The following is a 14,388-nucleotide window of genomic DNA, read 5'->3' as shown; positions in this document are numbered from 1 at the left end:
ATTACAGTAATAGCTTCAAGTAGACTAAAAGCAGCCTCTCAGTCGATATCTTACTAATACCCACGTATTTGATTAATTTCAGTCGGGTTTCACATCTCTCCACAGGGCAGGTAATGAGTGTCCTCATTCTTGCTGATGCTGCTGATGCTCTCTTCACTTCAACATATCACATTCCCTTATTAGAAGACAGAGAATCTAGACTACAGGAAGCTCCAGAGAGTCGTGCATGGGGAATCAAAGAACAAAATAAGTTATATTCCTCATAGGTTTTTTTCACCCCTGCTGTAACTGGCGTAGTTGATACTAGTGATACTGTACAATGACAGCTACACTTGCTGATGTTGGTTATGACAATTAAGATGCCAAAGAGTGTCTGGAGGATGTGAAACCTCACTGAAACAGAAGACACTTGAACAGCCTGTTTAACGGCGTAGGCTATTAAGGCCTTAGTAGACATATACGGCCATACTCTGATCTCCGTAAACCCCCATCCCCCACCTACTTCCCCCTTTTTCCTGAGAACAGTGAACGTTACAGATTACATGCTCCTAGAAATGTCACATCACTCATAAAATATACATGGTAGATATCCAATCAAAATACACTCACACATATGCACTACTCCCTGCTGTGAGGAGTATCTGCCCATGAAACAAATGCACTCAAAGAAAAACCCCAAGCTGGGTGTAGATGCACAAAATCACCATGGGAGGATTGTCTGAATGATGCTTCATTCTTTCTTTGATCTTATTTCTCTTTTTCCCCTGCTTCAACCTCTGACTGTCAGTCACAATATATATTTTTTTAGCTGAACTGCTATTGTTTAGCAGTTGCTTCTGGATTAGGTTGTTGCAAGCATATTGCTCTGATTACAGCACTAGATAGGTCAGCTTATGCAACATGTATGGCTCGCTGCATATGGGGTGTCTCTCTTTCTCTCTAATACTCTCCTGCTGTTTCTTCTCTTGTGTTCTCCCACTCTCTTGGTTTGCTGGTAACACTCCTGGTGAATTATATGACCAAACTGTGTTTAGTTATTTTATAAGGTCCAGCGGAATGAAGACCATGTCCATTCGTAAATTCCTGTCCAATAACGGAAATTTGAACATGTGATTAAAATATATAATAAACAAACTGATTGGCTGCCTGCTCTAGTCTGTCAGGCAGTAAATTGATGCTTAAAAACCATCAATTTGCACCGAAGTTTTGCCCAGCATAAGTATAAAATACTAAATGGATCATAGAACGCATCATTACTGGTGAGTTCACCATCAGGCATCAGCAAACAGTAAGATTATAAATTAATACACAACCAAAAACCAACCAACCAGCTATTTTTCTATTAATCATTTTAACAGTTTCCCCTTTCGCCTGTACTAGAAAATGACGCTAGAAAATGTTCTGTTTTCATCTGGTGGAGAGCAGGGCCGTAATGTGAATGTCAGCGTCGATTAGCAAGGATAAAATGATGCTCGGGCAACCTCCTACTCTCCTCCTACAAAAACACATTGCTCTTTCTCAGACTTAAATGTTCTTCATTTGCACGTTATGTACATGCCCCTGCTATCAAAGCAATGATGTCTCTTCATGTCTTGCGTTCTCCTCTGTTCTCTTTATCTCCTCTCAGATCATCCCCATTTCACCCTTCCCCCCACTCCCATTATGTCTCTTCTCTTCCCTTCTCTTTTTCTCTTCTCTTCTCTAATTAAGGGTAGTCAAACAGGCTACAGGCTGTGTGTGTGAGTTTCATGTTCTTATATCTCGGTGGGGACTTTAACCTGAATGCACACTAACCCATGGGGGACAAGTGTCACCATGGAGACCCCAATGGTAGAGACTGCTTTTTGAGGGTTAAGATGTGGCTAAAATTCAAGTTAATGTAAGACTAAGGAACAAGGGAATGAATTACTTCAATGAGATGTCCCCACGGGGGTAGTGGAACATTGTACTGTATCTATGTGTGATTTTAGTGATAGTTTGGTGTGATAGTTGGTGTCTGCTACAGCAACCACTGTAGCACTGAGAGTAAAGCTTGATACATTACATTGTCAGTGTACTGAGGATACACTATACCTTGAGAACCATATTGGACTGTCTCTCTCTTTTGCAGTTACATTTATAATTGCTATTTCTCTTTAGTTCTTTTTCTGTCACTGGCACTCTTACACAGACAAGGCACCAATAATTACTTCAAGGTTGCAGCTTCATTAGCCAACAGACCTGGCAAGCGGATTAACATTTCAAAGAGTGGAAGGAAAGAATGAGGGACAATGTTGGGAGCCAGGAAAAATGTGAAGTAAAAAAGTTGATTTTAAGCAGGAGAAAGATAATTGGATTGAGACAAAACACAACATAACATGACTTTTGATGCATATTTATATAAATATTTAATTTGCGCGCGTGTGTGTGTGTTATGTGTGTAACATACTGTTTTACCATCTCTCATCTCAGGAGTGGTGCAAATACTGTATCAAAAAGGAAAGGGCCAGTGATGTAACCTAATGTGAGCAGGATTAGTAAATGCTAGACACAGTATACTGGCACACCGGCAGCCACAGTAACACCACAAAAAAAAGGAGTAGGAGAGGCAGTAAACCAGCAAGAGATAAAGAGAGTAAGTGCGAGAGAGGCAAGGTGGAATATGAAATAGAGCACCAGCCACTGTTTTTCACAAAGAGATGTAGGGGAGTAAAAATGTATGTAGCTTAACAGCAAGAAAGCAAAAGAAAAAAGTAATGGAAAGAAAATGCCCCACTGATATCGGTGACAGACAGAGGTATAGACGACAGTGGTGTGAGTGCAGATCGATAGATCTGTGCATATAAACAGTGTAAGTCCTCTTACCATTCTCCCTCACTGTTGAATTTTAATCAACAGCCTGCATATGTGAACTCAATGATAGTGACTGTATGAAAGAGGAGACTGGAAAAGAGGACATAAGATGAGGAATTGAAGTTTGTTTTCAATTTGCATGCATCATTGCAATACACAATCTTAAACAAACACACAGTGGGAAAAGACATGACTTAAGTGCAGATCTCCACTAACGTCTAATAATATCAGTAGGTTGCAGCTCTGTTTTCTTGTACTCTGTTGCTGTTGTTATACAAGGGCAGCCAAAGCGCGGGTGTTGAGCAAATATTGTGTGCTTATAACTAATGAGTCAGAACATGATTTAAAATCCAAATGTTTGGACTCGTACATAAACGCACATGCATGCATCAATGTAGGACATTAAGCCAGATTCTTTTTTTTATTTTCTCAGAAAAGTTAATGCAGTGCAATTATATACAAAGTGGCAAAAGATATAAACAGCAAATTTGGCATATATAATTGCGAGGTATCCACAGTTGGGTAAGTGGGTGTAATTTTCAGCAAATTGTAGTGCCAGTAAGTGATGGCCTAGATGCTCATACAACAATCAGTTGACTAATGTTTTACAAACAAGAATGTAAATTTAAGTACAGTTACACTAAGCTAAGATCTGTCGGATATGAACATGTTTGAGCAATGTATGGGTGATAAACATTTTAAAAAGACAAAAAAACATGGTTTTGGTATGGTCCAATTCAGACACAAGTTAATGGTTTTGAGTGGGTTTTTTTCTTTTTTTTTTTTTAAAATAGGCCTGTGTTGAAACTTGGTTGGCAGCAGTGAAAAAGCAGCTAAAGAGAATTTAAATGTGCATGTGCATAAGTGATAGGGCGAGCAAAAAACTTGAGAAATAGGAATCACCACGGAGTCAAAATAAAAAAAAGGTCTCAAAAAGGTCATTTACAGGTGCCATTTTGGTTCTCAGCTACCTGAGATGCAAATTTACTAGTGGCAATTAAATCTAAAGTTAGCTGCAGTAACTTTTTCAAGACGAAAAGTACCCACATAGGACAATTTACAGCCACTTTGACATCTGAGATAATGAGAAAAGCAAAGTAATGAAAGTCTTAGTGGGTATCCATCAAAATAGGCTCAGAACTCATCAGTAAAACATGACACACCCTTGATGAGACTCAAACTGTGAGGTAATTTAATGCTTCAGCCCTCTCTCTCTCTCTCTCCCTCTCTCTCCCTCCCCCTCTCTCGCTCTTTCTCTCTCTCTCTCACACACACACAGACTTGCACAAAAAATGTCCATCTGAACTGCACACACAACAATACATGGACACATTGCCTAGTTGTTGCATACACACATAGCCAGAATGAAACATACACAAAGTCTCAGTTCTAGGCTGCCACCCAATCAATAATCCCATTATAGCTGAAAAGGCTCTTTTATTTGTTGTGATTGAGTTTTGGGGGAGGAGGAGGCATGGCTCATAATTAAAGCAGGATTTGCTAGATTGATGGTTAAATGGGGTAGATCGGAATGTAAGCAGACACTTGGGCTGTTGCATATGCAAAAACATCCATCCCTCATCAACAGTGAGCCTTTCCCTCTCTCTGAATGTAGTGGAGGTGTTTGTGTGCACTATTGCATCAGTATGAGTGGATACAGGGCCCATTTTAGTGAAAATGAGTGCTTGAACAGGAGTGCACATCCTTGGCCTCAGCTGAAATGTACTGTATAGTCTCGAAGCACAGTCTAAATAACTGGCCTTGAGTAGTTCCACATGTACTTTTACAGCCATGTTGAAGACACACACACACACACACACACACACACACACACACTCATTCACATTCACAAAAATACATCTTATTTTCATAGCCCTTAATAGATTTGATTATTTGTTTTCTTTCAGGTTCCTGTGAGGAGGTCCACTTTGCAATTTTAAGCCTTGCTTAAAGTGCCTTTAAGCAAGGCTCTTAACCTAAAATTCTGCTTTACTTACTAAATGGTCATTTGCGGTTATACTGGTCAGCTCTTATAAGAATAAATACACAGTGTGAGTCCTGTGTGCTCCCAGTGCAACAGCTCCCTCTGTAACAATCTCATCTTCATTGGCATTCACACTGCTGCAGTCACAAAAGCCTAATTTTCACTATTTCAGGTATTTGTTTGCTAAGTGTGGCACCATGGGATTGGTGATACAGTACATGGAACATACAACAACAAAAGCAAGCATTTCCTTAGCAAGTTCAACTAATTCTGTCAGTTTTGAGTGCACGCACATTAACAAGTGAGGCAGTCATCACAAGGATGAACTTCTTCAAGCTGCTTACAGCATCAGGGCATGGTTTGTTACCTGCTTGACAAAGGGTTACAGAATAGATTATTACTTTCCTTCATGTTTAATTAGGCCAGGGGTGCTTCCCTCCAAGAAACAATAGTGCATGAGCACAGTCAACATATGACTGGAAGGAGCCGTATGCAAACAGCTGAAGTGTTAACAGAACAATATTGGTAATGACTTTGAAATCTTAAGAGTGGCAGGCTAAATGTCTTTCTGAATCCCATCAAGTAAGTCAATAATTGCCTCCCTTAATAGCCTATAACGGTTAATAGTTTCTCTGTCTAAATATCCTCTCTTTAGCACGCCTGGAATGATGTGCCTTTGGCTCACTGCAATCATCCCTGTAATAGTAGTTTTACACTATTCCATCATGTGTCTTTGGTACTGCATCTGTCACCTAGACGGTCAGATTTTTTAATGGAATTGCACTGGGAACTTATCCTCAATCTATGTGAACAGCACTCAAAGTTAGCCTGTATTCACAGGGGATTGATTTAGTCTTGAAATGCAAACTTATTAGTTCATTAAATATACAGTAGAAGAAAGACAACAATGCGCTCACTATGTCCTGGGCAGCGCTATTAAGTGCATTTCCTCTCACTAGTTGTCAATCAGACGCATCAAAAAGTTTTGGTGCTCCTGTCAGACTCAAAAAGCCCTATAAGGGGCCCCTAGAGGCCATTCTGCTCCTATACCTGACGGGGCCAAGTGATTTGAAATGACTGACTAACTGAGAGTGCCATCCTCAGAGCCCACTGAGAGTTGGACACGTGGACTAAACAAAAATCTTCCAATCTAAAAAAAAAAGGGGATTTACTTATGTATGTGACTGTATCACTATCAGATGTAACTGTGTGCACCAATAAATACATTTCCATATGGTAACAGCTACTGAGAGTAACATCTGATATCGGTAGGTAGTCTTATGTGTACACATGCAACCATACATACACAAACACACACCAAAATGACTTACAAATTAAAGACAAAGCAACACACTAAAGTTGGAGTATTAGCGCTTCCAATATAACTGCTTGTTTCTGTCTTCTTGGGTGTGGCTTTCTCTGTAATGTTTTTATTAAACTTTAGGGGTTGGCTTTGGGTTGTTTTGTCCCTTTTAATGACTGTGTGGTTTTGTTACGTTAGATTACAGATTAACATATTTAACATCAGATGTATAACATCTGAAGTCTCTATCCAGAAGAGTGCAGTCCTAGGAACAGCTAAGATGCTGTGCAGAACCCTGAAACTCCCAGGCCTCTTGTAGAGGACCCATTTCAGCCATGGTGGGTGGATTTCAGCTATGGCGGATCACACTAGCCACTTTGGCATCTGAAATTACAAACAAATTGCAATTTGACACTCTGACACTACAACTCCCATGAGTACTAACTGCACATGTTTGCTCATTGGTCCATTCATGAAGCCTATTGTCTTGACCGACAACACTGTAAACAAGTTGACTGTGGAGATCAAACTGGCCGTCGGACTGAGGGCTGCTGTCAGCCTCCTGTCTTGTTTTAACCTGATGGTATAATCTCACAAACAGTCGTGTGAGATTATACCACACATACATCAACACGCACTGAGTGAGTGTGCATAGAAAAAATGCAAAGGAGAGAAAGAGAAAAGGCAGAGGTGAAACAGAGAAAAGCCAGGAGGAAAGAGCTGTTAAATGCTATAAAATATCTTCAGGACCATAGATATCTTCAGGATTAAGGGACATGGTGGTGTTTAAAAAAGAAAAAAAAAACAACTACTAGCAGGGCTGCCCTTATGTCACATTGCATCGTCATATCACAGCTACCTTTCCAGAGTTGATTCTATGTTTAAATAAAAATACTCATGCCATGTAGGAAAACAGGAGATGCGTTTGTATGGGAATAATCTGGAAAATAAAGACCTGTATTGTTTCAGGTGGACATATCTACAGTTACCCAGAGTTACCAGAGCTTCATGATGATCAACATAAATCCAGTAAGTGCTCTGAGGAAAGTCAGATGCAAAACAAACAATCCAAAAGTGCACAAAAAATTATATAGGCCTACATAAAATGTTGATCCCATTGCCTTAATTGTGGATTTTTTCTTAGACAAAAATAATTTGTTATTCTTTACTCTTATTTCTAATGCAGATCATTTTATTGTATTACAGTATTTAAAGCTGTTTCTGATGACAATTTTTTTTCAGTTTAGTTTTTATCTTTTTTTTTACACCCACACAGCCCTTTCATTATATACAATAAGAAGCTACTCTTTTTATGTGTTTAAGTATTATGTTTCAAACATGTTTTCAAAAAAGGAGCTTTACACAAAACCTTATCAGAGCTAATGATAAAATTAGTACATTTTTGCACACCAATTTTAGCACAACATAGTCATCTTTAATCATATAAAACGTATTTTCCCAATAACAAAAATGTGGCTAGTGAAAATGCTGTGTGACTTTGGAAAACCACGAGCCACATTGGCTTGTGAGCAAAAAAGTTGATGTCAAGCCCTAGATACAACACAATGCAAAATAATAAGCATAAGCTATGCAATTCAATATAGTACAGAGAATGATGTGATTATATGATAAATTAACTGAATCATAAATTACTTCACATGGTTTCTCTAGTACTTCAACTACGTAAGCATCTCATTTATGCAGTTTGTTTTTAACCTCTAAAATATTTATCTGGGGCAATAGCTAGCGCTGAATCTGAGAGGGAGGGGGAGGCAGACTTCTCCACACTCACATCATGTCGCCACTTCAGGTGAGTTAGTTTTTAGGTTAGTCGCACTGCCTGTATAGGGTTAGGGTTATTTTGGAAACTGCATGTACCGTGTCTCTTTTCAAAAGTCCAAAGTGTCTCCAAACATTTAATTTTTAGAAATTCTGAAGGACTTGTAGCCTTTCCTGCTCTTAATTTAATCTTAATCTAATTTGACACACCTTGGCATTGGTAGTAGCTGACAGACAGTGGAGATAAGGGAAAGACTTTAGGAAGAATCAATCTCAATGTAATGTAACCAAATTTATACCAACTGATTAGTCACATTTCTAAACAATAAAGGCATAGGGACCAATAATTGTATATAAATAAATACATTTTTACCAATGCAAAGATATTAGAAATGATACATCCTAAATTGTAACTGGTGCACACTTTTTTAATCAGGCCAATTGCTGCAGTCTCTATTCATTAGTCACTGTAACTTACACTGTGCATTTACAGCTTAACTGAGGCGTATTATTACTTATTATTTTTACAACTTTGGATTTATTCACACACTTTAAAAAGATTTATAATAATATCAGACACTGGGCCCCCCCAAATAGCCAAAATGTCATGATCCTCATTTCACAACACCTCTGTGAAGATACGAGATTGGCAGTCGAATCAGGCTTTTTCTATCGAAGCATTGAATTTTCGACTATTCGGGGTGATTATAAGTCTGTTCCTGACAGCAGCAATTCATATAATGACATATGATCACCACAATATGGTGCTAAAGGTAGATAAACTGAGTTGAGGTTACATTTGTCTTAGAGTAGTCAGTTTTTCTCCAACACAAGCACAGTAGGCGGGAAAGAGAACGGAGATGAAATAATTACAACAATTACTTCTTTTGCTTGACACACACAGCGCACTCACATATGCGTACACAGACAGAATATAATAGCTGTGGTAAGTGAAGTACTGTCAGCACTAATAACAGTGTTGCCTGTAAAATCAGAGCAATAAAGGCAGTGAAGATGGCTTAATACATGCCTGTGAAGACACTAACTAATGCTTTCACCCCATTGCCAAACTGTATGCCAAAAGCCTCACACACTGTAACGTTCATGACGCACATATGCAAATATACATACAGACAAAAAGCTCCAGGCTACTGTAAAGCAGAGCACATGTGTAACAGTGAGGTCATGTCAATTTGTATTGTTGCATACACGTAAGATTATATCTTCACTGGTATGGGCTTTGTGTATCTACAAGTACATACGGGTCAGACATGGTATATCCTTGGGGAAACACACATGTGAATGACAATATAGAAACACATGTCTGAAGCTATTGGTCATGCAAAGGAGTCCATGGTAAAACCAGTTTTTATATAAAAGAATCTACCTGTATCCTCTCTCTGTCCCCTTCTCTCACTCCTCGGCTATCTTTGTCAGGACACAAAAGTGCTCCTTTCTCTCGTCTGCAGCGTATCCTTTATGAATAACTTCTGGTGTGGGAAGGTTGGCAGGAGGCAGGTTGGCAGGTGTTTGAGGTTGTACACCAAATTTAGTTGGTTATTTTGCTCTTCCTAGGTCCTCAGTGGTTCTGCCAGGGTTACAGGTGAACTGAAAAAAAAAGAATAATACCAATAACAAGAGACGTTAGAGTTATAAACAGCCCAGAAGAATTTAACATCACACTGCAATCAAAAGAAACACTGCTCATTTCAAAACATGCTTTAATGTTTAATTTTGTTTCTAATTTCCTGTAGATTAACAAGCTATTTCAAACTATTATGCACAGTCACTTACTTTATTTAATTGTTCATTAACCAGTAAATCTGAGTATTAGTGAATGGAATTCAAGTTAGACATAAATGGCAAACATGCAAATAAACAAAATTCAACATGTTTCTAAAAGAAATACCTCCTGGTTGAAATGTATCTATATTTAATAGAGACAAATAGATAAATAACAGTAAATAATTAATCAGTCGGCTCTAAAGGATTTCAAAAGAAATTGGAAAGGCAGAGGAGTGGCATTGTGGATGAATAGATGAGTTGAGACTACAGTCAGACAGAGAAAAAATGTGAGAAACGATGAGAGAAGGGGAGAGGGTTTTCAGAGGCATACTGATTTTTCATCTGCATCAAGACCATGAAGAAATGCGCAATGGACCCATGACAAGCATGAGAAATACTGCTGAGAGCATCTACCTATCTATCTATCTATGTATCTATCTATCATATCCCTGCCACTAGTATATTAATTCTCTCTCTCCATATACCATTCTCAGTCTGTTCAGTTATCTTTTTTCCCCTACTCATTTGCTCTCACTTCATTTCGGCTGCTGTGGTTCTCTTAAATAACATTACCAGGGCAGACAAGCAGTGTGTCAATAATTGTCGATGATGCATCAGAAGGGTACAAGGTGACAGATGGCTCGGTCTGTAAGTGGAACTATATATAATGAGATGCTACCTATCTTCCTGTTCCAGTCACAGTGCAGGATACCTGTCACAACCCACCTCAGGCCGTCAGAACACAACACACTGCCTATCTATGAATAATTTGTGCAAATAAATGTCAGAGAAACTGACACAGCTCCTTTCTCTCTCTCTGTCTCTCTCTATTGGTCTCTCCTGTTCCTCTCTTCCTTTTTTATCCACCGCTTTCCCTCTTTCTCTCTGTCTCTCTCTCCCCCTCCACTAGTGTCACCCTCTCCCTGACACACACACAAGCACAGACATTCCCACACAAACAGTCTAAATCAGTTAGGGAGAGCCTGGCCGGCTGCTCCAAAGTGAGCCGAGCGTGACATCTCATTTTCAGCAGTAATATTGGGCTGATCCTGCTCCTCCCTCACAAGTTAAATTGAGGAAGAGCGCTGCATTACACTTGATCATGACTAGGCACAGTAAGTAGGCATATGCACGTAAGAGGATACTCCCCTCGCAAAAACACATACACTGAAGAAAACTCACATCCTATGAGCTCTCACTCACAGTAAAATATACTTGTGAGTGACACGAGTGCACACACAGTGCATGTTTTGCATGCACCCCGCAGACACTAAAACAAACACATATGCTTATTTTGTAGAAAAAACAAATACATAGGGCTTCAAGCTGACTACTGAAACAGATTAGAAGTGTCTCCCCAGTGTGCTCTTTCATCTAATTAAAGAATTTTTAAAAAAGCCCATCGTGAAAAAAATACCTCATAGAATACACGCTTGTCCTAGTATTGTTTCTTTGCTCAAACAAAAAAAAAGGGTCAAAATGGATATATATATGAAGGCTGTCAGTTGAGCTCTGAAGAAACATCGCCCAAATGTACTGTCCACTCGTGCTTCAACCATTTCCATTTCCCAAGGTATCCCCAGAGTTTTCCTCTGGGGATACCTTCAGGTCAAATTGTCAACTTTCTACCCAAGATGTCAAAAGCTAATGGCCAGATTTCCATTAAATCTGCTGGGGATATTTAAGGTTCCTGGAGGATGAATTCTAATATTTTGGGTGAACACTCTGACCTCAGCAATTTCCAGCTGTGCACAAGAAATCTGTTCTGAACCTGAGCAAATGTATGCACTCTAGGGAATAAAAACCCTTTCACTTTGGGCACTCCATGTACTTTCAGCTCACACAACTTTTATCTCTTGACCACAAAGGGTCAAACCTTTTTGATTTTATGACCACGTGGCCTTGCCTGACACTGTCAGGACACGCTAGAGTTTTTAACCCCACTGATACAGCTCTGAGAACAGCAAATACATCGTTATGTTGTTCATTCTGTTCAACAGTCACACTGGAGACTGCAACGTTGGGGCTTTATATTTTAAGTCTTTTATTTGAGGGCCCTAGATTATATCACCAATGTTGCTACTATTTTTGATGTTAAAAGGCAAGATAATCGTTGTGTATAGTCACATCAGATAACACTAGGGTATGGGTGAGAGTTGAAACAAGAGCCGAATACAAAAAAAACAACTAATCCAGCATGTATTTGAATATCACCATCTCTGAATGACAAAGGACAACATGTGTTCCTCCCTCACCAGGCAACAAAGTACTAAGTTTTCTGTCTAGTCTCAATGGCATTCTCAATAATGGATGGACACCGTGTTTGACTACAGTCTCGGCTTCCAGTGTGAATTTATAATAGTGGAATTCTGTAGACACAAGATACATCAATACGAAAAGTAACTCAAACATGTTACCATCACTTACAACAACTTGAGTCGAACACCCGGTTTGAGTAACGTGGCACCCAAAGGACTTGGAACTATTTGGCTATTACAACATTACACCTGTGCAGCAATTCACATTGAGTGTTAATATCCTTTCTTCTAATTTATCTCTCACATACATATGTTCAGTGTCCTTCTCTCCCTCTCAATCTTTCTCTACCTCTCCCACTCATAATCACATCAAAGAGAAACAGCTGCTGATACAATGAGAGGGTTGGAAGTGAATCAGTCGTTTCTTTCCTCTGTTCAGCTGTGTACACACACACACACACACACACACACACATTTATACAAGTATACAAAGAGAAGCATTATTCATAGATAGGTGCAGTCAGCGTTTTTATAGCCTCCACACCCTCTCATCGGTCCATGGGTGGGTTACACAAATGAGTTACAAAATCTCATGTGTTGGTGGCTGTGTCTCTGTGTTTGCACATGTGTTATTGCATACTTGCATGGGCATGTACATTTACACCTCTTTAGTCTAACAGCTTTTTGTGTCAAGACCAACTGGAATTAAGCGCTTTCTGTGAGTGTGTGGTTGTCTGTCAAAGAAGGGTGGACAAAGTCACAGTACTCTGAGCTTCATCCCTAACTGTAGCTCAGAGCAGCAATTAGGCAGACATGTCAGAGCCAACCAATCAAAGCACCATTTACAGTAAAGTGATCTTTCGAATATTACTTTGCATGACTGGCATAACTACTGGATTAAATGGCCCTTAGAGTGGTTGGTTGAACATTCAACTTGTCAAAATCAAAAAGACAAGCAACTGTGAAACTGTTTTAACAGTTGCTTGTCTACACATCCAGTATTTTAATGGGCCGTGACGTCAAGGCGTGAGTTGGAGATATAATATTAATTCTAAACACAAAGAACAGTGCTCAGTGCTCAACTGGAGTTCAACTACTTTGTAAAAAGTTCACTCACCTCCAACTCGACTCTGCTGAGTTTCTATTTCATGTATGTTTCCACAATAGATTATTATTATTATGATTATTACATAAATAAATAAAAATCTAATCTGTGTTTACTACTAGATTATTGCTCACCTCTGCAGTCTCACACAGAGCAACACAAAGAAGTGTTCTGCATACATACGCGTTTACCTCACAGCACTGAATCGAATGCGAGTGTGTGAGGAAAAGAAGAAAGTAATTAGAGGGGAGGAAACAGCACCGTGTCTAAATCTAAAATGGACACCAGTGTGCTCCAGGCACTGCTATTACCTCTGAAACCAGCTGGCCTGCTGCTACATAACTAATAGTGCTAGCATTTGTCCCTGTAGACAGTAACAGTGGTCACTGGGCTTAATTCTTATAAGCAGTATTTTGTTATATTTATGTGCAAATGTGCCTCTACTAGTACATGAATGTGAAGAACTTATAAAATTTTGAGCATCGAAAGGCCTTTGAAGTTTTAAATTTGAAGTTTAACCCATGAAATGAGTAAATGTTTTCTTGCATCGGTGTCTTCAAAATCTTGTGATAAATCTTACAAGTCTACTTAAGTTTTGTGTTTTGAGCCTCCTGTGTCTGCTAAGCTTTGATTCACTTGAGTTTCCCATTTCAGAAAAATAATTTCTTGAGCGTGAGAAAGTCATGACCTCTCCATCTGTATCTTAGCAATCACACATCTCTTAATTGGCTTGATACAGGATGGGAGATATTTAAGCTTGTGATCTGACTCTATATGATTTCTTTGTGCATTGAAAGAGCATCGAAAGATACCTAATTATGCTTGAAATACTTTCTGGCACTTCATTGCAGAAAATGTATAATATCATCCATTCTCAACGGGCAAATAATGCAGGAGGAAATCTCCTTTACACATGAATAAATTACAAAATCAGTCAGTTGCGGTCATCCAGACATTTCCATTTGTAATTTGATTATGTAAACATCCAATTATAATACCTCATGCCACATGATCTTTGTGAGATCACCCGGACGAGAAGCCAATTCAGAATTAATCATATATTTAAAACATTATATGCTTCTTCTTACTGTATACTCTGAAGCAGGTTGTATGCCCACTTAGTGTTTACTGTGTGCCCTGTTCAAAATAAACCGTCATATGTGACGATGCTTTTACCAAATGTATGATATCAAATTAGTTCCCTACAATTACATTAAAAAGAAAGAAATGGATTGGATGTGTAACAATGACAGTGAAGAAAGTCTACCTTTACTTCAACATGCCACTTAACCTTATACAACATCAGTCGTTTGTGTGTGTGCATCCATGCTCATAACAAGGC

General features: G+C 39.0%; 1 protein-coding gene across 1 annotated transcript in view; it reads right to left on the bottom strand.

Moving 5' to 3' along the window:
* The window catches only part of LOC119887974 (protein phosphatase 1 regulatory subunit 29), a 51,107-nt gene extending 41,606 nt beyond the window's left edge, over window positions 1-9,501 (bottom strand). The window contains exon 1 of the mRNA XM_038698480.1: window positions 9,286-9,501. The gene's annotated coding sequence lies outside the window, so the exon portion shown is untranslated. The remainder of the gene's footprint in view (window positions 1-9,285) is intronic.
* Window positions 9,502-14,388: the final 4,887 nt, after the last annotated feature.

This window comes from Micropterus salmoides, unplaced genomic scaffold (genome assembly GCF_014851395.1).
Source record: "Micropterus salmoides isolate LMB-PRFRI ecotype aquatic unplaced genomic scaffold, ASM1485139v1 Ms_hic_scaffold_10, whole genome shotgun sequence".
NCBI classification, from domain to species: Eukaryota; Metazoa; Chordata; class Actinopteri; order Centrarchiformes; family Centrarchidae; genus Micropterus; species Micropterus salmoides.
This window is presented reverse-complemented; position numbering and strand designations above follow the sequence as displayed.